Source organism: Echiichthys vipera, assembly GCF_963691815.1.
Source record: "Echiichthys vipera genome assembly, chromosome: 13".
In the NCBI taxonomy this organism is placed as follows: domain Eukaryota; kingdom Metazoa; phylum Chordata; class Actinopteri; order Perciformes; family Trachinidae; genus Echiichthys; species Echiichthys vipera.
In genome coordinates, this window is record NC_139838.1 from 22,808,800 (window position 1) to 22,832,383 (window position 23,584).

Here is a 23,584-nt window from a genome sequence, read left to right on the forward strand (position 1 = left end):
CAGTTTTAAATGTTTACATACATTCATTCTGGTCAATTAAACAGTGTGTGCAACGGCCAGCATCAGTTCTTTTCTGCTTTCAAACTTGCTTCATATCCAGCACACCAAGATACAAAAATATCTAATATATCACCCCATCCCCATGTGACAAGCGTGCATGTCTTGGTCGTGTGCACTGGTGATCTTATATGAAACCACACCAATCACCCAGCCTTGTTCGACTCAGAAAACCTCCTTGGGTGTGATTGTTATTTGTGCCTCACTCCATTCAATCTGAAGCACCATGATTGACTGTTTCCCTGGGGCTAAAACCATAGGTACATACCATATATGTATATATCATATATTTAGTAAACAGACATACACAGTACACACTTTGCATCATTACCGTGCTCTCAAACTCCCATCCTGTCGTGCCCTCACTATCCCCTCCCTCCGTGAGCAGTAATGTAGAAGACATTTGCTTCCATAGGGCAGGCGGCTAGGCTGACTTCCATCCTCTAATGGTCTCACATCAACTCATTTCAAATAACCTCTGTCGCACAGCCATGACAGCAGCACAATGTTTTTAAAATGTCGCAGTTAAACTAGGTTAATACATATGCATTAGCCATCTGCTGATGTCAGTAAGAGTGGATTATTTCACATTCAAGAATGAATGAATTTATCTTAAATTCCACTTAATGTTATGCTTAAGCCTTTTTTTTTAGGATGCGGGCTGCCCGTTCACTGATGCAATGTTGCTGAATACATAAAAATATAAACGCACAAATGAAATTCCCTGATTCTGTGACAGCAAATTTGAGAATGACTCTCAGATTGCTTAAATCTAATGGAGTCTTCACTTCATTACAATTACAGTAACGACATTACGGATATCTCAGAGAAACATTTAAGTTCAGAATTTCCGCGGGAAAAAAACTAAACTGAGTGGCTTGAGATGCCCACACGGATAAGGGAGAATAATGGCTTTTTGTGATTTGGTTGAACTAATCCTTTAAGCTTTATCCTGCAACAGTGCTAGATGATCCTCAGTACATCCTAAATATATTACAATATCAGTAATATATTGACATATCACCCAGCTCTATTGTGGGTGATCACATGTCCTCACGTCATGTCCTTTACAGAGCAGAGCTCTAGCTCCGGAAGTACATTAACCACCTCTATGTTATTCAATGACAAAATCCCCAAAATAAAGTAAGCACTCTGCCAGCTTCCGGCTTTTTCCAGCTCTCTCCTTTCTCACTGCCTTCTGTCTCATCTTTTCCCAGAAGCCCCCCCCATGTGTCTCATAGGAGCCCTTAGGCAGACAATCCTCACCCTACCTGTCGTCTTTGATTCTCTCTGTCGCTCTCCCTGTCCTGTTCCCCTCTGTTCCTTTGCTTTACCTTGAGCGTCATCTCCACCTCAGTTCACAGATCTATTCATCTTTACTCTCTTCCAAGTCGTGTCAGCACCACGTCTGTGAACCCGCACAGCCTGTGCCCGGCCCCCCGCGGGCCCAGCACCCATTATCCTCTGCATCGATCTCTGCTGCATCGATGAGCGATAGCAGCAAGGGACACAGAAGAGACAGAGGGAAAGAAGAATGGATAGACGGAAGGACAGATGAATGCAGAAAGTGGAGGCAGAAGAGGGGACTGGAGATGAAATGAGGTGAGTGATAGATTAAATAAGGCGGATAGAGAGGAGAGAAGTAGGAAAATACAAGAGATCCGAGGGACAAGATGATGAAGGGAGGGAGGGAGAGCATTGTGGGACTATTCGTCAATAGCCAGCAGTGCGACCTTGGGGATCGATGGGGCTGACAGCCAATCAATCAATAGGCTCCATAACTAGCTCTGCTAGGCAGGGGCAAAGAGGAGAGAGAGAGAGAGAGGGAGAAGAAAAGACGGCATGGTCACAGCAGTCAATAGGCCAGAAAAACAGACCGGCTGTCCACCCTGACACAAGTCCAGTATAAATGGGATGGAAAGAGAGGTAGTGATCAGATCAAATGTACGGATGAGGGAGGAGATAACATGAATGAGTATGATGATATTGAATGTCATAAGTTTAAGTTCGCAAAATAAATAGTTTGGGGGCGGGGGCAGACTTTGATATAGCACACCACTGCTCACTTCCCATTTCCTAACAGCAATCAAATTGGGTTTTTTTCATGATCAAGCTTAATGTTTTTATGCCTAAGCCTAATTTAACCTTAACTATAGCAGTGTCCAATCAGAACCTGTTAAAGAATGTATGGAGGGCCATTATAAGCAATGTATTTGAAGCACCTGCTGTTTATTTGTGTTGTATTTACTTAAGAAGGCACTGTGAAAACAAAAAAGCCTTCCTGAATCATGCAGCCATCCAGAGGTCGACCTTGACCTCTGTACATGCCGACCAAAGAATCAGAATGATTATAGAAAACTCAGAAACAAGAAAGTGAGAAAGAAAAGCAAGTCATGTGTTGACTTCACCTGTCAAAGGGTTTCGAAAATACATACACATTGAGCCACAACTGTTTTTTTTTTAATTTGTTTGTTTTTCTGTAAAAAAAGAAAAAAAAAAAGTCCTGACGTTTCTGCTGTAGAACAGTGCCTTTGAGTTCATTTCAGACAACCCCTTAATGATCTGGTTGTGCAGCTGGTGATATTAGATTCATATCAGATGGGAGCTCATCAGCAAAATTGAGCTGGCTGCTCCACAAGAGACCTGCTGCAGTCTCTCTGATACAAAGTCACAGAAAGAATCTGAATCTAGGGAACTACGCAGAGTTGTAAAGGAAGTGCCAGAATTTGTAGAAATGTAGACGGCATGTGATCCATTCTTGCTAAGCACAAAAATGCGCGCACACAAACCAAAAGGATGACTCCTTGGGAAATCATTGTGATTAATTATCAAGCCATGGTGATGAATAAATAATGAAGAGTGGAGCACTGGAGGTTCACTGTGAGTGGTTAGAATGCCAGATTGTGCCAAACCACAGCAGCAGTAGGTCAGTAATTAATGAAATCAAAGAGCTGCTCTAATGAGACACAGAGCACTTCCTTTACTGATGACTCCCCCCTTGGGTAAACAAGAGCCCAATAGGACAGAATGCAAAAAATCAGCAACTGCACACTAGTTAGTTAATAGTTTGGTCTTAAGTATATCTACATGGGTGCACACACTCACACACAGATGAGTGAATGCACCCTGTAAACAATGAAGTTGCAAACAAACAGGAGAAGAGTGAACACACACATATTAACAAAATCTTTCCAGTCCCCTGAGAGGCTACAGACAGCGTATGCTCCTCATTTGCATTACTGGTTGTTGTGGCACCACGATTGGGTCTTTCTCCCCCTCCTCTTCATCCTTACACCAGCCATTATCCCACTTCATTCTTCCACAGCCAACTGTTTATTTGTTTATCGCCATGCAGATAATAAAACAGAATTAATCTGCTGATTCTTCATTTAAGAACGGACCAATTCCACTCTTTATGTAAATGCACGGAAAAGCAGGCCTGGTTCTACAGCACAGGGTGACTGGCTGACTAGAGGATTTAATTATGAGGGCTAATTACTTGTTTTCGTCTAACTGTTAACTACAGGGCCACCGCCGCAACTACTACATTTCTCTGGGTGCTAATGTCAGCCACTGCTTTCACTGAAAACAGCGAGTGGTGAGAGGACATAACGGGGAGCAAGGATGCCTTTTCACAGCTTGACATATCAAATTGTCAGTCTGTCGTCTGTCAGAGAAGGGATTGGTGATTTTGCTGTGAGAGCAGGTATCCATTCTGTGCTTTTTATTCTGCTGATTACTGAATTGAACACTGGACCCAAGTTTGTTCAGTTGTCCCACTAAATCCTGATTTGAATCTGTCACCATGCAGCTGTGTCAGTACTAGTGGGACTACTCTGTTTAATTTGGATAGAAGTATGTACCTATGCCAAAAGACACTTCTCCTTTGCAACGGTACTCACACACCCTTCATCCACTTCAACAAGTCACAGTGGAAAACATGCTCGTGTAATTCAGGGGACAGCTGTGGGATTTTTGTTGACCGTGTATCGGTACGCATGTGTTCATTTATGAATGTGTGATGTGTGTGGTAATCAAGCCAATGCCATATCCTCAGGGAAGCAACATGTTGAGTGATAAATCTGCAGATGGGGCCTGAGGTAATTATAGTTCATTAATATGACAACCCCGCCCTCACTAATCATGACATTAATATACACACATACACACTTACCTCACTAACTAGCATTTTCAGAATGAGCCCTGGCTAATGGGGCAGAGATTAAAATATTGCAAGGTTGGTTTTCTGTCATCGACAGTATTATAGGATATTCAATAGGAGTGGCGTTATAGAAACACATTTCCTTTAATGCTCAATGGTTTCACTTTTTTGTTCATGTCAACTAGTAAACAATATAGCTACGGAGTGTTACGGAGCTTTGCAGTACATTTATACTATATTTTACATTTACTTACACAAAAAGTAATATTTTTTATTTAAAGTTCAATATTTTTCATTGTCTTCCAAGCATTTTTCCAGCTCTTTAACCTGTGTGGTTATCATAAAAATCAGAATGTACATCACAACTTTTTTCACTGAGTGTGAATGAGCATAACCATGATTGTCGTCCGACCTCAGAAACAAATGTTAATTATTGTAACAATAACGAAGCTCCCCTTTCAGTCCAAACAAGGATCTTCTCCTGAACCTAACCAAGTCATTTGGGTGCCTACGCCCAACAACATTGTATTATTCATTCTGCACCACTACATTTTAATCCTGCATACATTTCCTCACCATAAATGACCCGACACAGCCACACACTGCAATTCCAAACCTATACTTTAATGCCCTGTGGTTGACTGACTGACCCGAGGGTTAAAGAAGAAAGGTCATCCGTCTTGACCTCAAAAGTCCTCCGTGACACCTTGTACCAAACAATCACAGCGGCCAGCGGAGAGCTCAAAGGTCACGTCTCTGGAGGTCTCGGCCTATCGAGTGAGGGGTTGCTCCAATTCGGCCAAGCATACAGGAACCAGTCAGAGCACCTGGAGGGGCTTGTAAGGGCATTTGTTCAAATGCATGTACACCTCACTTTACAACCAAAAATTTGATCATGAGGTGCTTTCAGCACCCTACACAGACGGCAACTGTAGAAAGGGTTTTAATATGAGGAGAAAACCTCAGGTGCAGTCCATGTTCATGTATGAAATTTTAAAGCAAAACAGATGAGGACAACAATCCAGAATGCAACGAGGATTAAACTAAGTCACAGTAGCAATTTTACAAACAAGCTATAGGCCCTGATCAACTGCAACAGAATTGTTTGTTGCAGCTGGCCATGATCAGACAGAGCTCTTTTTAGCAGCAGCCTTCTGAAATTGTTTTTCAATGAGAGCGAATCTTTTTGCTTTGCTTGCAGAGAGATATTTCCACTTCTGCAGTCCTCTGAAAACCCAGAGTTAAAAGGATGAAACCTTGATATTAGAAGGTAGTTCAGGCTACAATTTGTCCAAATCTGTTTTGCAGCTAGCCTAGGGCAACGTTGAAAGTGAGTGTGAACAATAGCTGAACACAATCCATGAACTGTACGCTACCACTTGCTGTCACTGCCCCCACAGAAGGCCCACTTCTCCATTCATCTAATTGGACAGTGGGAAACTATGCTTAATGACATAACAATTACAAAAAAAGCCACCCCAGGCTGCTAAAAAAGTGATCATTTGTACTGTGTGTCTGTTCTATTATTTTCAAATGTTGTGTTCAGTTGGAGACATAGTGCGATGTGATTATTTATGTGTGTATATTCCATCAAATTGCTATATAATAACCTATGGGAGCACACTTTGGTACCATTTACTTCACACTCCTGCACACACCATTTACTGCACACCTATATCAGAGTTTGCAGTCACTATTGGGTTAAACCTCCACTGCTCTGGACTCCAGGGAGCAGTTAGTTGTGTGAAGGAGGTCCTTCATCTGCCACAGACAGCTTATGGCCATGTTATAGACGGCTGGAGCGGAAAGAACGGATGGAGGGCGGGAGACATCAGCTTGGGGGTGGGGGTGTTGAGGGATGGGATGACAGAGGGTTGAGATGATGAGGGCAAAGCAGGGTCGTGATTCCATGACTGCTGGAGCCCTTCAGTGCAGAGCAGCACGGCACAGGGAATCACTAATGAAATCTGTGCATTCACTCTCCTGGCAGTGAGAAATGGGTGGGGCGGGATGAGGGCAGAAAGGTAGAAGGAGTGAGGTTAAAGGGGACACAAAGGGTTGTTGTTTGTTTGTTTTTTCAAAAAAAAGGAGGTGTTTAGGAAAGAAGTCACAAGAAATAATTAAAGATCGAGTTGATTAAAAAATTAAGAGAGGTGGAGGAGGACAGACATACAGAGAATGAGTGGCAGGGCAAATAAAGCAGAGGATAACACGAAAAACAGTGAGAGGACGCCTCATCTCCATACTCTGTGATAGCAGGCAGATTTGAATTTAGGGCCCCGTCTCTCATCGAGCCCCTATAAATAGGGACGAGGAGCAAACACCAGGCAATTTCACCGCAACACCAAACACAATTCCTGATTGAGGGCAAATTAAAATGCAAATGCAACAGTTTCATTTTTCCAGATTTCACCTGCGAGATAAGCGAAGGACCTCTGTTTCTTTCATAAAGGGTGTGTGTGTGCACCTGTGTGTGTGTGTGTGTGTGTGTGTGTGTGTGTGTGTGTGTGATAATGCATAAGTGTGTATATTTGTTTGTTTGTTTGTCGAGTTTGAAATGAGAGGAGACGGGAGGGAGACTGGAGGTGAGGTTGTATAAACAGATTAGATTCAGTATTGTCCTCTATAAGCTGCATTTCAATCATCATCCTCGCCACCTTTCCTTGTGCCCTCGTCTGCCAGCAATTTCAGCAGACCTTCGACCCTAATGAGCATTAAGAAAGAATAACAAAGCATTTTTAAGATAGGGTATTAGAAAACAATTTAAAGCATAAAATTGATTCGAGTGTTTTCTTTTTTTTAAAGAGCTCTGACTTAAAAGGTTCACCCACAAGATTAAAAGATACAATTCATTTCTGGACCTTACGTTCCAAAATGTGATCACAGAGAGGAAATTTAGGAGCATTATGAGTCATATTAAAATTTTACAAGCCGGCATGATTCAGCTTTTATGAGCACAAAGTGTTTAATGGCAGACAGATTCTGGTTTAGCTTGTTAAGTGTTACAAAGCCATGACTTCACCATATGATTTCAAACCTGTCCAAGTCACGGGTCAGAAACAAATTCAACCGCTGTGGTCACATGGTCCCAGTGAGCAGAAGGTTTGTAGTTTCAGCCAAATGTTGTGGTGCCCAGTGACGAATGCTTACACTGTTTGAGTCATGGCAGAATCACAAGCCGTTTGCATTCATCAAACCGACACAGTAAAGCATAAATAGGCGGGGGTGATGGAGAGAGAGGAAAATAAAAGAAGAAAATAAACAGAAAGAAAATGAAAGCAATGAGAATGAAAATCAGAAAGACAGAATGAAAGATAGGAAGATAGAGAAATAAGGGAAGAGAGCAAATAAACCAAACAGCCTTTCCTTTGAGCCACTCTTCGACTAACTGAGCTGAATTTTTCATCAGCTTCCATACTCTGGGGTGGATGGCTAAAAGCGTGCTTTCCCTATAACTTTATGCTCTCTATGTGCGCCTACATATGTGTGTGTGTGTGTGTATGAATTGTAGCAGGAGTGTAAACGAGAAGTGTCTATCCGCAGGTATGCCATATGTACTGTAAATGAGGTTATGTGATTTTTTTTATGGGCCCCTTTACGCATAAATCTTCACTGATTCTCAGAATATGGGAAAGAGAGAAAGAGGAGGAGGCTTCAGTTTACAAGTATGTGCAACTGTAATGTATTCACTATTAACTTTGACTCTGTGCTACTGGGAATTTTCTTAGCTCTCGGCTACTTTTAACTCCCAGATCGTGCTTGGTGAGAAACAGGGAGAATGACAGCGCAAAAGAAAGACAATCAGAAATTAAATAAAAGACGACGAGGTTTATTTTATTATTTTTTTTACCTTGACTTGAGCATAAAGGGGTGGATGATTATCTTGAAGATGTTGGAGCATATACATAGTGTTGGACCCTATGAAGTCACTCTTTGGTTGCCATATGGATATCTATCTTCTACTCCCAGCTCATTTTGTAGATATACAGAATGCTCCATGCTGCCAATTTAAGGAGCTTTGTTGGCAGATATAAGGCTGGAATGTTGACTCTTGGGAGGTGAAAATATTCCAGCAGTAATACATGCCAACTACCATCTTTTATCCATGCTGAACCTCTCAGATTTGAGTCTTAAAGAAACTGTTTCTTTCTGCAACTTCTCCCAAGACCGGCCTTGGAAGATAAGTGCTCTTAGTCATCCTGGCTCAATAAATGGCGGTTAGCTCGTTAATTAACTCAAGTCTTGTCTGATGAGTCAGGTGTCTGAGTGGTACTGCCACTCTGTGCCATCAACATCCCCTACAAGTCCCACAAGGACACAAATAAATGTGAGTGCACATGCCTCAACCGCTCAATAGGAACAAACAAAAGTATGTATGTATGGAGGTTGTTGGAAAAGCCGAAAGTGGCTCTTGGCTTCAGTACTGAAAGTCGAGGGCCAGTGCTCCAGTCTGTGTGCTGCAGACAAATTCTTTTGCACAGAAAACAATTACATTCCACAAACTGGTAACCAATTTACATTCACATGTAAATCCGCACAATCCTGGCCAATGAATAGACTTCAATTGAGTGCTTTAGTGGCATTTAGTGATTTAGTGGCAGGCTCCTTCAAATGACCTTCCAGCAAAGTCCATTACTTTACCCCCCTCCGAGCACACACACTCAAGACTTCTGAGAGGCAGGTAATTCACCATTAACTCAAGCCACTCAATCCTTGAAACACTGCCAAGTCCAATTGTGTGAGTGAGTTAGATGGAGTAAGAGAATGTGAAAGAGAATGAGAGAAAGAGGGAGGGAGAGACAGATGGAAAGAGCAATTGAGAGAGGGTGACAGAGTGAGTGAGAAAAAGGACGAGAGGGAGGAAGGCACTTCATTCTGCCACTTCCTGCGCAAAAGCATCCCTTCCCATCTGCCCTGAAGAGAGTATCCCAGTCACCTCAGCTCCATACCAGTCAGACCATCTGACCACTCCAGCATTACATCACCATGGAGATGTATGCACATAGGGCGTACTCGCTTGCATAGAAATTAATTAATGAACAACAAAAAAAGAAAAATATGCACAAAGGAGGAGTAATAAATAACTGGATAAATGCCACAAAATAGTTTTCTTGTGAGTGTGTGTGTGTGTGTGTGTGTGTGTGTGTGTGTATTCATGTGTAAAAAATTGTCAGGCTGAACAGCAAGTACACAAACAAGTACACCATGCAACCACACAACAAAAAACAGGGGAAATTGCCTGCATTACTATCACCCTCATATTAACCCTCGGTAACCCTATTAAAATCAATTCATCCATGGAAGGTGTACAAAACACACACACACACACATATACACCCAGAAAGTGAGCGACGACACACTAAACACACAGCAAATGTGTTAAATGTGAGGGCAAACCAATTACAGCACACAAACCAATTCTTGCTAAAACACACAGACACACACACAAGCCGCCATACACTCGGTCCTTCTCAGCAGAGCTGTAATAACCATAGCTAGTGTTTAGCTACAGGCTGGACCGAGGGCTGATACTGGAAAACCGTGCAATAATTTCAGAGCTTAAGCTGCCGAGGAAAAGAAAAGCTTTTCAATATTTTATATCAAACATTCATTTTTCTTATTATTGCATGTCATACTGACTGATATAGAGTATGTGCCTGTGGTGTGTGTGTGTGTGTGTGTGTGTGTGTGTGTGTGTGTGTGTGTGTGTGTGTGTGTGTGTGTGTGTGTGTGTGTGTGTGTGTGTGTGTGTGTGTGTGTGTGTGTGTGTGTGTACTTCTGAGGTAAGGCCGAACTTGACATTGTAATTCATGCAAAAGGTCATTAGTATGCACTAAACCAATATTAATGCAAGCCTTCGTGCATGTATTACAGGTGAGCTGGGGAGCAGGACAGGCAATTCTGTCTCATGTTATTGACGTTTAAATTACATTCATGTAAATGTCTCCCTGTCTATTCAAGGGAAAAAAGACAGATGCACAAAAAAGAGAAAACAAGAAAGCAGAAAAGTAGAGGGAGGAAAGAATAGTGAAATTTAATTTAACATTTTATTCAATTACTCTCTATAATCTGAAATGGTTGATTGCGCCAAACCTGCTGAGAATTAACATCCAACTATGCAGCTCTATGAAGCGTTTAGCCTTTTCGTTAATTGTTTTGGTTCTTCTGCTTGCACCTGCAGTGTACATTTGAATCCAACAGTTCTAATCGACCACCACATGATACTCCTGGCCCTTGGTCCAAATCTGGACCGCAATAGGGTACCCAGTGGCCATTTTCTAATTCACATGGAAAAATAAATTGAATCACAAGTCAGAGTACATGAAAAAGCATCAAAATAGAGCTTGTATACAAGGTACAGAGGAAAGGTCCCTTAGCCCTGAATGTCCTCATATTTTAAAAACACACTAACCTCAGTTGATTTAAAAAAGAAGAATTTTTAGAAACTTATGGGCCTTTTAATGTTTATTCATTTTATCTCATAAGTATCAATAATGTTTGTTAATTAAATGTCCCCTGGCCTCCTGTCATCTTGCAAAAGTTGCCCCCGGGCAAACCAAGCTGAGTGTCCCTGCTGGAGGCAATAGTTTCCATTAAACAAGCCCACATACAGTACAAGTGACAAGCAAACGTACATGTATGTACATTGGTTTGTTGCCCAGACTATTTTGTGGGGTGACTGCAATATTTTCTGTAAGACATGAACATCATGACCAGTGAGTCACGTGTGCAGAGGAGTGGGTTTTCCTACAGTACAGAATGTCAGCTCAGAGAATGCCCCAGTTAGAGAGGTTGCTTTAAGGTGCTGGGGTGCCAGAATAAGGATCAGTCTTCCAGCCGCGGCACACAGTTTATACTTGCAACAGTTGGTGAAGATTTATTTTGACTTTTTGTTTTTGCTTGTGCAGTGCTCTTTTGATGGCTGACGGTGCTACAACTTGATCTGCATATTTTCTTAGCAAATAGAGCCTCTGCGGTCTTACTGTAGTTCTGGATCTGGCACGGAGCGTGATTCACTTGCTTTACTGGATCTGTAGATTGCCTGAGGAACATTATTTCCCCTCCTTTCATATACCAGTGAGAATGATTAATGCCTTAGGGATGATGAGGTGTAGGTTCAGAGAGACATAATTAAGGGTTCAGTAAGAAATAAAATATTTTAAACAGCACAGGGAAAAAATCACCTTTGGTTTTTACACCGTTAATAGACCACTGGCTGCTCTACGGAATGACTGATTAATCAAATGCTATGCTCTTTGACTGGCCGGCTAGCTGACACACCAGTAGATAAAATGACGGTGGGCATCTGGCTAACTTGATTATGAGTTGAATAGTTTTCTGACTGACTGCTGGCTGCCTGACTAAAGCGATTCCTGGATAGCTGACGGTCGCTTGGTTGCCAGATTACCTGACTAAATTGCTGGTTATTCAGCCAGCTGGTTAACTGACTAGCTGATTGGCTGGCTGGTGCACTGATTGGTTGGCAGACTGTCTCGCAAACAGGAAGGCAACATTTATAGCTGAGAGGAAGCCGAGACACAACAGGACCTCCACCCAACTATCCTGCACTGATGACACTCTGATTGCAATCACGACCAGCAGGCACACAAAGAAAAAAAAAACAAACCCACCCCCCACACACATAGACATATGTTCAGAAGTATACTTATAGTTGCTTTAATAACATTCATAACAAGTAGCCAAGAGTGCAAACGCACAAAGCCAACTGAAACAGGGTATACAGCGGGCACATACAGATAAAAACAAGGAGCAAACAGAGGCCTACACAGTTACAATTAACAATAATGTCATCATTAAATTACAAGAACCGAAGTGAGGAGGCTTCATATGAAGAAAGGAAACCGCTATTGTTTACCTGGGTTTGCTCATTTGAGTTTGTTTTCTTGACTGCGTTCTGCCTTCTGGTTGTCAAAAGTAACTTAATGCAGTTTTGAAAAGCAGGGTGACTATAGGTCAGTTGTTATTGGGTCACGGTTATGGTTCGACTGAAGTCATGGTTTTATTGTAGAGATGCTGAAAACAGTTGTGAACCTTTAGTGTCATTATTAGGGATGCATCGATCCAACGATTTCAGTCTAATACCATTGTTGAATGAATAAACTGTACACCTCACCATGTGGGAGAGACTAAAGGCATCAGGCTTGACTTAAACATTACTAACCTAACTTTGGAAAACAAAATGTAACATATTAGCACACAGATAAAAATGTACTGAAATGTTACTTATTTATTCATTTATTAAAATAAAAAATGATGCACAGCCTTAAACTTCTGAACATTAAAATGTAACAGCTGAACCTGAGAATAAAGTAACTTAAATATCACAGAGTTATGAAACTCATTAGTAAACATTTAATGCAAACAGAAATTCAAAATAAATAGCAGCTGAACCTGATAACAAAGTAACTTAAATAACAATGTGCAGAGTTTTGAAGGTGCAGTGCTGTTTGTCCACTCAGACTTGCCGTAGTTGTGGTGATATTAGGGGAAACGTGTCTATAAGTAACTATTTATATTTGATTTGAATATGTAACATTTCAACTGGGGAAACCTAATTATTAGCCTGTCTATGGCATTTTCAATATTACTGTAAGTTAGCATTCACAATTGTCCTTTTTCGTAACTATTAGTCAAAGAAAATCGTAGCATAAGCTTTTGTTACAGTGTTGTAAACACATTGTAATTTGTACATTTGTATTTCTATTTTCGTATTTCAGTTCACTGAACTAGGTGAAATACCTCTATTGGCTGGTATTGGCTGTGAGTCAACCAGAATGCTGCACATGCTCACAACCATTTACTTGATCCGCCCATGATTCTGGTTAATAATCCAATACCTGGTGCAGCTAACTTCTCAATATCAGGACCCATATCCTATCTTAATATCGGATAGGTGCATCCCTAGTCGTTATGGGGCAATGGTCACATGGATGTGCATGCACTTACAATTGTTTTTATAAGAAATAAAATGCACTTCTTTTATTTTGTTATACACATGCATTGAAGTGAGAACACTGAATGCAAACACAACTTTTGTTTGTTGACAACAGTACCTTTATGTAAAGAGAACATAAATGTGAAAGCATACTTTTCAACTATTCCAATCTTCCTCTTCCTTCTACACAGGTTCTCTGTCTTCGGAGGATGTTTCTGCTTTTTCGAGGTGTGCAACCTGATCTAAGAGATGTTCTGACTTTAAAAAACAGACTTTGTGCTTCGGGCCGGGTCAGGACTATTGAGTGAATCCGGCCAGGTCAGGTTTCTGCCAAAATTTCTAGCCACCAGTGGAGTTGTCTACTGCTTTCCTCGCCACCTCTGCCCACTCTTTAATTCATTTTTCTTCCCATATCAGTTTCTTCTTCTTTGTCTTTTTCTTTCTACTCAACTGCCTCCCACCAAACAATATTCTCTCTGCTCTTAATTTTCCCTTCCCCGCCCTCATTTGGACCCACATAAAACTGAGGAGAATAAATTGAACCAGTCCCGTCCCACCACTTAGCCTATTACAGCTTGTTGCACTCTCCCTTGTACTTTGATAAACTGATGAAAGCAGGTCCCATGCTGCTATGTTACCTTTTCTTGCCACTCACCACATTACACCCTCTGCCACCTACAAAGTATTCTCACTCCCGCCCATTGCCTTCTGATAAACTGAGAAGAGCAGCTCCCATGCTGGCGTGTTAACCTGCTTCACCCACTCACCCTATTACATCCTTTGCCATCTACGCTGCTCACACTCACACTCACGCCCTCTGCCCAGTCACTAAAACCCTTTCATTATGGATAGTATTCTCCACAGGGGGCTATCATTCTCCCTGCTTTCCTCTTCTGTGTCTGTGTCTGTGTGGAGAGGGTGCAAATGTCGTGGTGTGTACGGGAGGGAAGAATGGCGGTGGGTAGGGGTATCATAAAAATGACTGAGCCGGAGCCGCCCGATTTATGTATTTATTCATCACCAAGGAAGCCGCATATTAAAAGGTCGGGCAATTTTCCAGGTCACTGACCAAACCCACACGGTGAGGAGGCAGGGGGATGAAGAAGACAGAAGAGGAGAGACAACGGAGAGAAAGATAGAGAGTAGCTATGATGGCAAGCTGGTAAAGGCGCATCCACACCTCACCTGTGTGTGTGTGCATAATCCAAATTTGTCTTAGCACCCCTGTATGTAATGTGTGCACAAGCAGTTTGTTATTGCACGAGAGAAAAAAATGAGTGCATCTGCGGTTTGTGTGTGTGTTCACGTCCGTCTGCACACCGGCTGTGGTTAATGAGTTTGAAAGGTCAAACGCCTCTCAGAAAGATTAATGGGGTGTTCCTAGGCACGGGGGTAATGGTTTACGAGGCCCGGCCGGACACATTTCCAGCATGATGGTCATTACCACAACAGAGCAGAGACGGAAGGAGGGATCACAAGCGAAGACAAGGACAACACTAAACTGCTAGGCAGTAGGCTCTGGGTAGAGAACAGTGTGTGCCTGTCTACCTGATGTGCATGTCTCAATAATTCTTCTGCATGCTTGACTGTGTGCATACACCTCTGAGCTTCAGATAACAGATTTCACTGCATATTTCATCTCTCATATGAACTGCAGTTGGCATATGTTGGCTCCTGATATGTTTTAGGTACAACCTTTGAGTATGACCACGGGTTAAAGAATCCTTGAAATGCATAAATATTAAACATTCCCCACATTAATTAAAATGACTTAGCGTGCACAGTGGTCCGCTGCAGGCTGCTCTTATCTGACACTTGTTGTGCTGTGGTGCTTTCAGGTACAATGGGAGTTTCCAAAAGACAACACCTGACATTTAGCTAAGGAACAGCAGTCTTTTTTTGAGTTTACTAAATATTTCTCTTATCAACAATCTGCATGTCTGGGTTTTCTGAACATGTAGCTTGTTAAAGGGGACCTCCATCGATGTTACACATCAAAGTCTGTTGACATTTCTTGGGAAGAACTCTACATATGTCAAAACAAAAACATTTTTGGCTCCAGAGGGAGCTACATGAAATCTGATAAATGTCCACTCAAGGCTACGAGTATAACATAAAACACTCTAATCTGTGTTGGAACTGTTGGCAGTCAGAGTTGCATTGTGGTTAATGTAGGCAGCGGGTTTCAACAAGGAAGAATAAATAATAAAATATAATAATGGAATCAAAAAATGACCATTACTGGTTCTGGATGAATTTCAATCCTTTTTTTTTTTACTGTCCATCATGACTTTCAGATGTCAACAGGTTTAAGCCAGCACCTGAATGCACCACATGTACATAGAGCAGCCTGTGTTCGGTCTCCTCAATCCTTTGAGTGTGTTAACAAATGCTGCAGCTTGATTCCTGAGCAAAGTTAGTAATCGCCAAAGTTGTCACACGGCTGCCATTAGAGTAAAAAAAGTATCTTTGACTGGTGTGTTTCTATAAGGTGGTGAGTGCAGGCAATTGAGTATGAAGGACCATTATTCATAGTCTAAAAGCACACGTTTCAACAACAGCTTTCAAAGATGCTTTAGCTGTATATAACATAATTAAACTTTCATGAACAATCTCTACTGTATCTATATAAGGACAGGGCTGAAGATTAGCAAGAGAAAAGTGTGATGTAGCATGGAATCATGTGCGCAAAAGTTTCCACACACACACATGAACTTACGAACATGTGTCATCCAGTCAGACATGGCAGAGGAGGACCAGCGGACATGAAAAGCACATTAAGAGGCAGCGTTCACAGGTCGACCAGCTTTAACCAGAGCCAGCGAGGCGGACACTGATACAGCAGACTAGAGCAGAGCACAGATGAGGAGGAGAGGCTAATGGCAGAGGGATGGACTGAGATCAGCAGCCGAGGTGTATGTGGTCTCTAAGTATGCCACGTGTGTTTGATAGAGAGCGAGACTGTTGGGAGCATGTGCATGAATCTGAAAGCACGAGTAGACGTGGCTTCTTGAGTGTCTTTAAAACATGCACATTGTTTTGCCAGTCTGTTACATGGACACATGAAAAAGACAGATGAGAACGCACTCCTGTGTGCTCGCATTACTGTTGCATAACAGGATCTGGACTGCAGGACAACATTGCCTCAGCTGCAGCCAATCCAAAAGGCCCAAAGCATGTTGGATGACGTCTGCCCAAAATAGCATTTTTCTAAGACTAATGTAGTTTCACCGAATGGGGGGATTATTATACCAAAATGAGTCTGTCCTTGCAGAAAAACAGTAGCATCCGTTTTCAGCAAGTGCCCTAAAATGACATATGTTTATGTTTAAGTGACAAAGTCCTCTAGAGGTAGTAATTATGAAGTGAGCAAAGGAGGAAGTCAAGACAAAGTCTGCATAGGGAGGAAGTTGTGGCAAATGGATTTGTCACCTTAGTATCAGACTTCAGGATTCACGCAATGACAATGTTCACGTGCACTAAATATTCCAGACAATAGTCCTACTAGGCTGCAGGACTAATTAAAATAAATATTCCACTTATACTCGTGTTTACATGCATTTTCATTTTTCAACTGTGCGACCACAACCTCCCTCTATAATTCCTTCAACCATCTTTCTGAAAAAGGTAGGCGTTGCCATACTTGCCTGTATGCATAAACGTGTTGATATTAAGTGTTTCATAAGATTTTAAAGTAAGTTTCTCGTTCCAACCATGTCTATGAACATGTGCATAGCAATGCACAGAGCTAACTGTAAACCAGCAAAAGGCCGTAAACTCTTAAAAACCGCAGTCAAAACCCCAAATAGAGATGCATATTCTGAGTGTGCTGTATACCTAAAAGCTTCATATCCAACACGTCTTAATCAGAAAATGGCCTTGGGTCTGGTCTTAAGATTATGTAAACAGAAAATTCTGTTTACATGACCTATAATTCTGAATATTATGTTTCTGTCTTTTTGTACGTTCCATGGACCACTGCCACCTCCATGACAGTGTGATGAGACTGCCTAAACCAGGCTCAATTGAGGGTGATGATCTCTACGCCAACATCTGAAGGGGAGGACAACACAGTTAACCTCTGTAAGAAGGCATGGTCCATACTGCATAGCAAGTGAGCAAATTTGAGTCCATTTTGGAGTCACACAGGGTCATTTACTTGAAATTTGCTCCAAAAGTTCCACGATCAGACATACAAAGAAAAAGGAAAAACTGGCCTAATCGATGGATCAAGAGAGCAAAATCTTCCAACAGAGCCATAAAGGTACTTATAAGGTCTAAAGTCTTGAAGCTTGAAGTCCCGCTTGCCTCAATAAATCTATCCTCATGAATCCATTTTTCAAACTTAAGTCTTAATGAGTGGGAGATTGCGTTTTCACTGTCGGAAAACAAGGAAATAAAATGAAATCCTGAGAGTGTGAGGGTGGTAGACTGACTGAGCTCCGCCGAGTTGTCAGTTCAATTCCCAGTACGCCCACCCACATCAAGCCTCGCATTAATGCAGTTAGTGTTTACTCTCGACACTGAACAGAAATTTCTGCCAAGAGCACAGCTCCATCTCCACAAAAATACACACCGATGACATTTATCAACTCTAGACACCTCAGGACTGAAAAGCTTGCCAGTGGAAGCTCCACTAATCCATTAGTATCCCAACAAAAGATGAATACCATGTTGGAGGCATCCATATAAAAATAGGGGAAAAAAATAAGTCTTAATTCCAGGATGCTGGTGATGCGAGTGGTGTGAGATGTGTTTATGTCATTTTTTCCCCAGGTTATATTTATTGGACTTTTTTGCATGTAACCTTTGCAGAACCTTTAGAGAGCAGGTCCTTGAGATGTTTACATAAGGCTCTGGCATGAAAGCATAAGTGCATGTGCTGAAGCAGCTCTGGTTGAGGCTTCATTGTGGGCTTTGAGACTTCTTTCTTCTACTCTTCACATACGGTGAAGAGAACACAATTTTTGCTCTATTTTATATGAAGGGTTAGGGTAAGACTACCACTGCAAAATCACTGTCGCCGCTGCTAAAGAATGTTATGAAACGTCGCAAAGTTGAAATCACGCGTCTCTGTAGAGCTTTCCACTCCGCTGCGCTCAAATGACTGGAACAGTGATGGGATGTCAATCACTCGCAAAGACAAGACGACCATATATCCACCAGCGTCAGTACAGCATTTTTGCTGAGTGAAAGGGTCACAGGCCTCGACAGCTGGGTTCCCATGGAAACCATGCTAACATTAGTCCCACCAAATAAGTTTTGCGCTGCTGTAGCAACTCAAATTCAGCCCGCACGAACAGCTGCTGATCCCGCGAGAGTTGGGGCGGCCCGTAGTCAGCTAATTTGTTAACTTTAACCTAAGTACTATAAGTAAAAGGGTTAAATTCTATCTGTAAAGATGAAATAGACCAAAAACACTTAACCAAAAATATAATCTGCAGAATAACTGATGATGAAAATAATCATCAGTTGCAGCTCTCAATTTATTGATTTAGCGTGTGCATGTACAGTGTGTTCAAAATCTCTAATATGCAAACCCATTCAAATGTTGAGTCACTTCCTCCGTGTACCACTACTTGACATGTAGTACCTGCTGATGATCTACAACTACGAATGTTTTATATTCTACTTTAGTGCTGAAGCTAACAATTGTTTTTATTATCACATATTTGTTATTTTGTTACTTAACTCTGTGACAGAGGATGTTACATTCACATACACACAGAACGCAGCTGGAGATGATGTTGCAGTATAGATCCATCAATATAATGAATATCCAAATCCAGAATCCAGCCGCAGTTCCTTCATCCATCACAGGCATCCTTCCTCACTGTCCAATATGGCGGAAACACCTGCTAAACACCCATATTTCCTTCGACGTGTGCAAGCAAACACACAAAGACTGCTCTTTCTTAACCTCTCAAACATCCCTCCCGCCCTTTTCCAACGGCTCATTCTTGCCGATCGAGCAGAATAGCCCCGTTGCTGTAGTAATGTCCTTACCCTGAACAAAAGAAATCAGGTGACCCTATTGGGATCCAATAGACACCGTACTCTCTTAAACACACACAATTCATCCATCAGTCTCGGTCAATGTGTTCCAGTCGAGTGGGAGGTAAATAAGCATCTGGCTGAGCTGCTGCATTGACTTGTTATTTGAACCCTTGTCTGATTACATGTAACATACAAGTGGCTGTGGAACAAAGCGGTGGTGGCAGCTAACAATTCCCTCATCACATGCTCCTTCCCACATACCTTCACTCCCCTTCAATTTGATTTCTGTCACATCCACCATTCTTCGCATTTGCTTCAATTCAGCCTCCCTTTTTCCTCAACCCTCGATCTGACACGCCTCTTCTCCCTTTTCTGCTTGTAATGCATCATTTTTTTGCAGATGGGACTCGTCCTCCTCCCCATACCCCCCTCTCCCTCCATTAATTTCACCACACCTGTGCCTCTACCCTTCCTCGCATCTTCATCCCCCCCCTGAAAATGACAGCGTCCCTGAAATCTCGACAAAAGAATGTCACGGCTCTACACCTGCCATCTTCACAAATCACTCTGACCTTTCATACTCACACAGGTCACAGTCATCCGATCCAACACACACAGGTCCAAGGCTGTCCTTGCCAGCCAAAGATGGACCAATGCATCAGCACTGGCAGTAGCGGTAGAGCAGAAATAAGGCGGCATCAATCATGGACAATTAGTCCCAATTGATGCCTGGGAGGGTGGAGTGCTACTCCTCTGCCAGTCTGGTAATTGCTGGTAAACCCTGTATTAGTTATAATAGCCAGATTGCTGCTAAGTGATAATTCTCATTATTACCAATCCAATAATCATACGATATGAGTGGAATTTATTAATAAATAGTTACTTTAATCATGTTGTGTGCAAGTTAACAGATATACCAAGGATGTGCATCGAGATAAAGCAGGTGTTTAAAACAGATGGCATCACTGAACTTATAGAAATGATGAATGATGTTGAAGTGAATCATTTTCTTTTGATTCTACTGATTGCCTCTGCCTCTCCTTCAAACGAAAAAAAAAAAGGTATTTCAGGATTTTTTTAAATTGCAGCAAAACCCCAAATAAAGTAATTGAACCATTAAGGAAAGTGTTCGTCTGGTTAATATATGGTTATGGTTAGATTAAACCAAATGCCTGGTTATGTTTACAGAAAGAGAGAAAGGAAAAGGGCAACATAATTTGTAGCTCTGAGGGTCCAGCTCGAACACAATGAAGACAGAGGTGGAGGTATCAATATAAAGTCAATGAAAAGACACAAGTGCAGGCAAAATCCCCTGAGGCAGTGCAAATTGAGGTGAAGAAACAGCTGGGCTATTTGAAATGTTTCAGCTTGAATTTAAGAGCTCAAGCCAAGTCCTTATAACTCCACTTCATAAACACAAAGTGACGAGAAGAAAAGGACAGAAACTAGAGACAAATTAAAGAATCAGAGGTCCTGGTTAGTTCTGAAATTACACAGAGCCGTTGCCCAAACACACGGGGGTCAGTGGGTACGTTGAGATGAAATTAAAGCTGCAGTCTCTGTCAAAAAAGTTGCATACCCTTCCACCAACCTAAAACTCCACAACCTTTACTTTTCACTTTGCTAAAAAAGATACTTCCTGCACTGGACACTGGCAGAGGACATCAGCAGATTATACTCACTTACTTAGGCTGTTATACTCATTTCGGAACATAGGCCATTGATGAATCGTTTCCACCCTCAGAAGATTATGCTGGATTAAAATCATAAGGGAACCTCTTCGAAGAAACCCTGTTGAGTCTCGAAGATAAGAACTGTATTAGGATTGGGCTTCAAGCAACAGTTCACGACCCTGAGAGAGCTGCCTTGTAGACTTCTAAAAATGTAGACTTTTCAGCTACAGCTGGATATGTGTTCCCGATTTCAGTTTCATGGTATAAATACTGCAACTTTATCCAAGGCTATCTCCTCACAAAGCATCGTGCTGGAAAACATCAGCTGTAAATTTGAAATTACCAATGACATGAGAGGTTCCAGAGGCAGAGCAGCATGATGAGGCTGCAGGTAAACAATAGGCTGAATGTCTGCCAAGAACATAGTGCAGTCAAGTCACCCCGGCAAGTCTGACATGACAAGGCATCAAACAAAGCAACGGCCGCCCAAACTGGATGATCCCACAGGTTACGCTCTCTCACTCTCAATCACCCCGCCATCTCTCCATCACTCTGCCTCTATTGTTCTGTACCTAGTGTGCGCCCTCTCTCGCTCTCTCTGCTTGCTGCAGAATGTATGGATGCAGAAGGAGGGAGAGAGGGAGGAGAGGGGAAGTAAATGAGATCCCGATGAGATGCCAAGGTGTGTTAGCGGTGAGGCGTAGGGAATGAGAAAAGCGGCCTGAAGGGGGGTGGGGGCTGGTGGCTAGATTGACTGTGTGCGAGGTGCCGGTGTGGGATAGTGGACACCCGGCTGTGCCTGTACGGAGCCTCCAGGTCATATTAGTGTTTGCTAAGTCAGCTCAGGATGCAGCAGGAGGCATATATAGGGGAGGGAGAAAAAGAGGGAGCAGAGGAGGGGAAGATGAGGAGGATGACATATGAGAGGACAAGGGGAAGAACAAAGGAAAACAGTAAGGCAGAAAGAAGAGTAGAGCGCAAAGGAAGAACCACAAAATAAGAATGCAGTCTTGTATGGACGCAACACAGGAAAACGCTGTCGGCACATGAGCAGAAATGAAATAAGAGCAAAGGCGAATACAAAGGGACATTTAAAACTGAATAAGAGCTAATAAAGGATTACAACTTAAACAAGGGTAGTCTGCAAAAGAGAAATTTCATGAATACTGATCAAAGAGCCACATAAATACTGTAATATAATCTAATGAGGTTTAAACACATACTCTTATAATCCAAAATACAGGGAGGACTTATGCACACAATTCCTTCGTTAAAACACAGCTCCCATGGCGCTGTGTTTTAACAGAACTCACATAGACAGGTGGGTAAATTGCCTTATTTAATATGGATATGATGGCATAGAATTTTAAAAGAGGAGAAATACTCCCAAGCGTTTTCTCCATCCCCTAAATCCTTACGAACAGAAGGAAGAATTTCTGCCAATAGCAGCCTTCAGGAGCACATTGCTTTCACAGCAATTAATCGCTGTCACAACATCAATTAAACAAAAGCTAGCATCCAAATCCGGCTACCCAGCATTCCAGAGAACCAAATCAATCTGGCAATGAATCCGCGTGTGTTGCATTCAATGCTCAAGAGGAAGTGTGTGTAAATGAGAGAGGACAAATGCGTACGTGCGAGTGCTCATGTGTGTATCTTCAGGCCCTTAAGTGCCAGAAAATGTCACACCACACGTGCGTGTTTCATGAGAATGCTTGCATGCAACGGCAACATGTTCGTGTCAAGTGAGTGTGTGCATTTGATCCCGATTTGCGTGCGTGCCAGGAGTGCATTAATGTGTGTCAATGATGTATGGCTGTAAAGTGTGCCAAATGTACTTTCCTGGAGTAGATATAGGTTATTGTATACATGTGAAGGTTTTGCGGCCGATGGGGAGTGTGTTTGCATGCACCTGCATTCATGTGTGTCCGAAATCCACTCAGCTATACCAGGCTGCTGTACCTTGCCAAGAAAAGTCCCTCTTTAGAAAGAGCCCGGGGGTCTGAAGCCATTATGTTCTTTTCCACTTCACAATCTCAGAACTGATTAGGAACACTTGCCTAGCTTCACCTCAGCCAACTGGTCAGAAACGCACACATTCAATCAGTGCTGTGCCTCAATTTGAACTGATACGTTACATAGATTTACAATATCTTGGCTAACTTGTGTGAAAAGTATTTATCTGTGGCAATCAGCCAGGCTGCCGGTGAATTGTTGGACCACAGCAGCTCCCTCACTCTGACACACTTCAGTGCAGATGCACAGGGGCAATTAAACAAGCCAGCAATCCAAATCCGGGTCCCACATCAGCATTAAATCTTGATAAAACACTCACTCTGCGTACACTGTTCCCCTGCATTATTGTTCACATAATGAGCTTTGGTTTAATGCTGATGGAAAGACAAAGAAAGTCACTGAGAAATAACCAGAAAAACTGCAGGTTTTTTGGGATAAAAACTGTGCTGAAAAACGGAGGAGAGATGCATGCTGTGGGATAAGCAGTGAGGGATCAGCCTCTTATGCAGAATGTCGTCTCTGCCAAAGCATCAGTGACTGTCGGAGTATAAAAAAGACAAAGAAACCAGTTGCACAAAGATGCCATAACAAAAGCGTGCCCTAACAATTCCAACCTTTGACAACAGACCAGGGATTTGTGTCTTAGAACTAGGATTGTTGCCTGAAGGAAACTGACTTTTCCTTTATGAATAAATCAGAAATTGGTTATAGAAGCGGGCAGAG

The 23,584-nt window shown here is 42.2% G+C and overlaps 1 protein-coding gene across 1 annotated transcript in view; it reads right to left on the reverse strand.

Moving 5' to 3' along the window:
* Positions 1-23,584, reverse strand: part of epha10 (EPH receptor A10) — a gene marked incomplete at both ends in the record, with an annotated part of 163,457 nt that overhangs the window by 139,264 nt on the left and 609 nt on the right. The window lies entirely within an intron of this gene.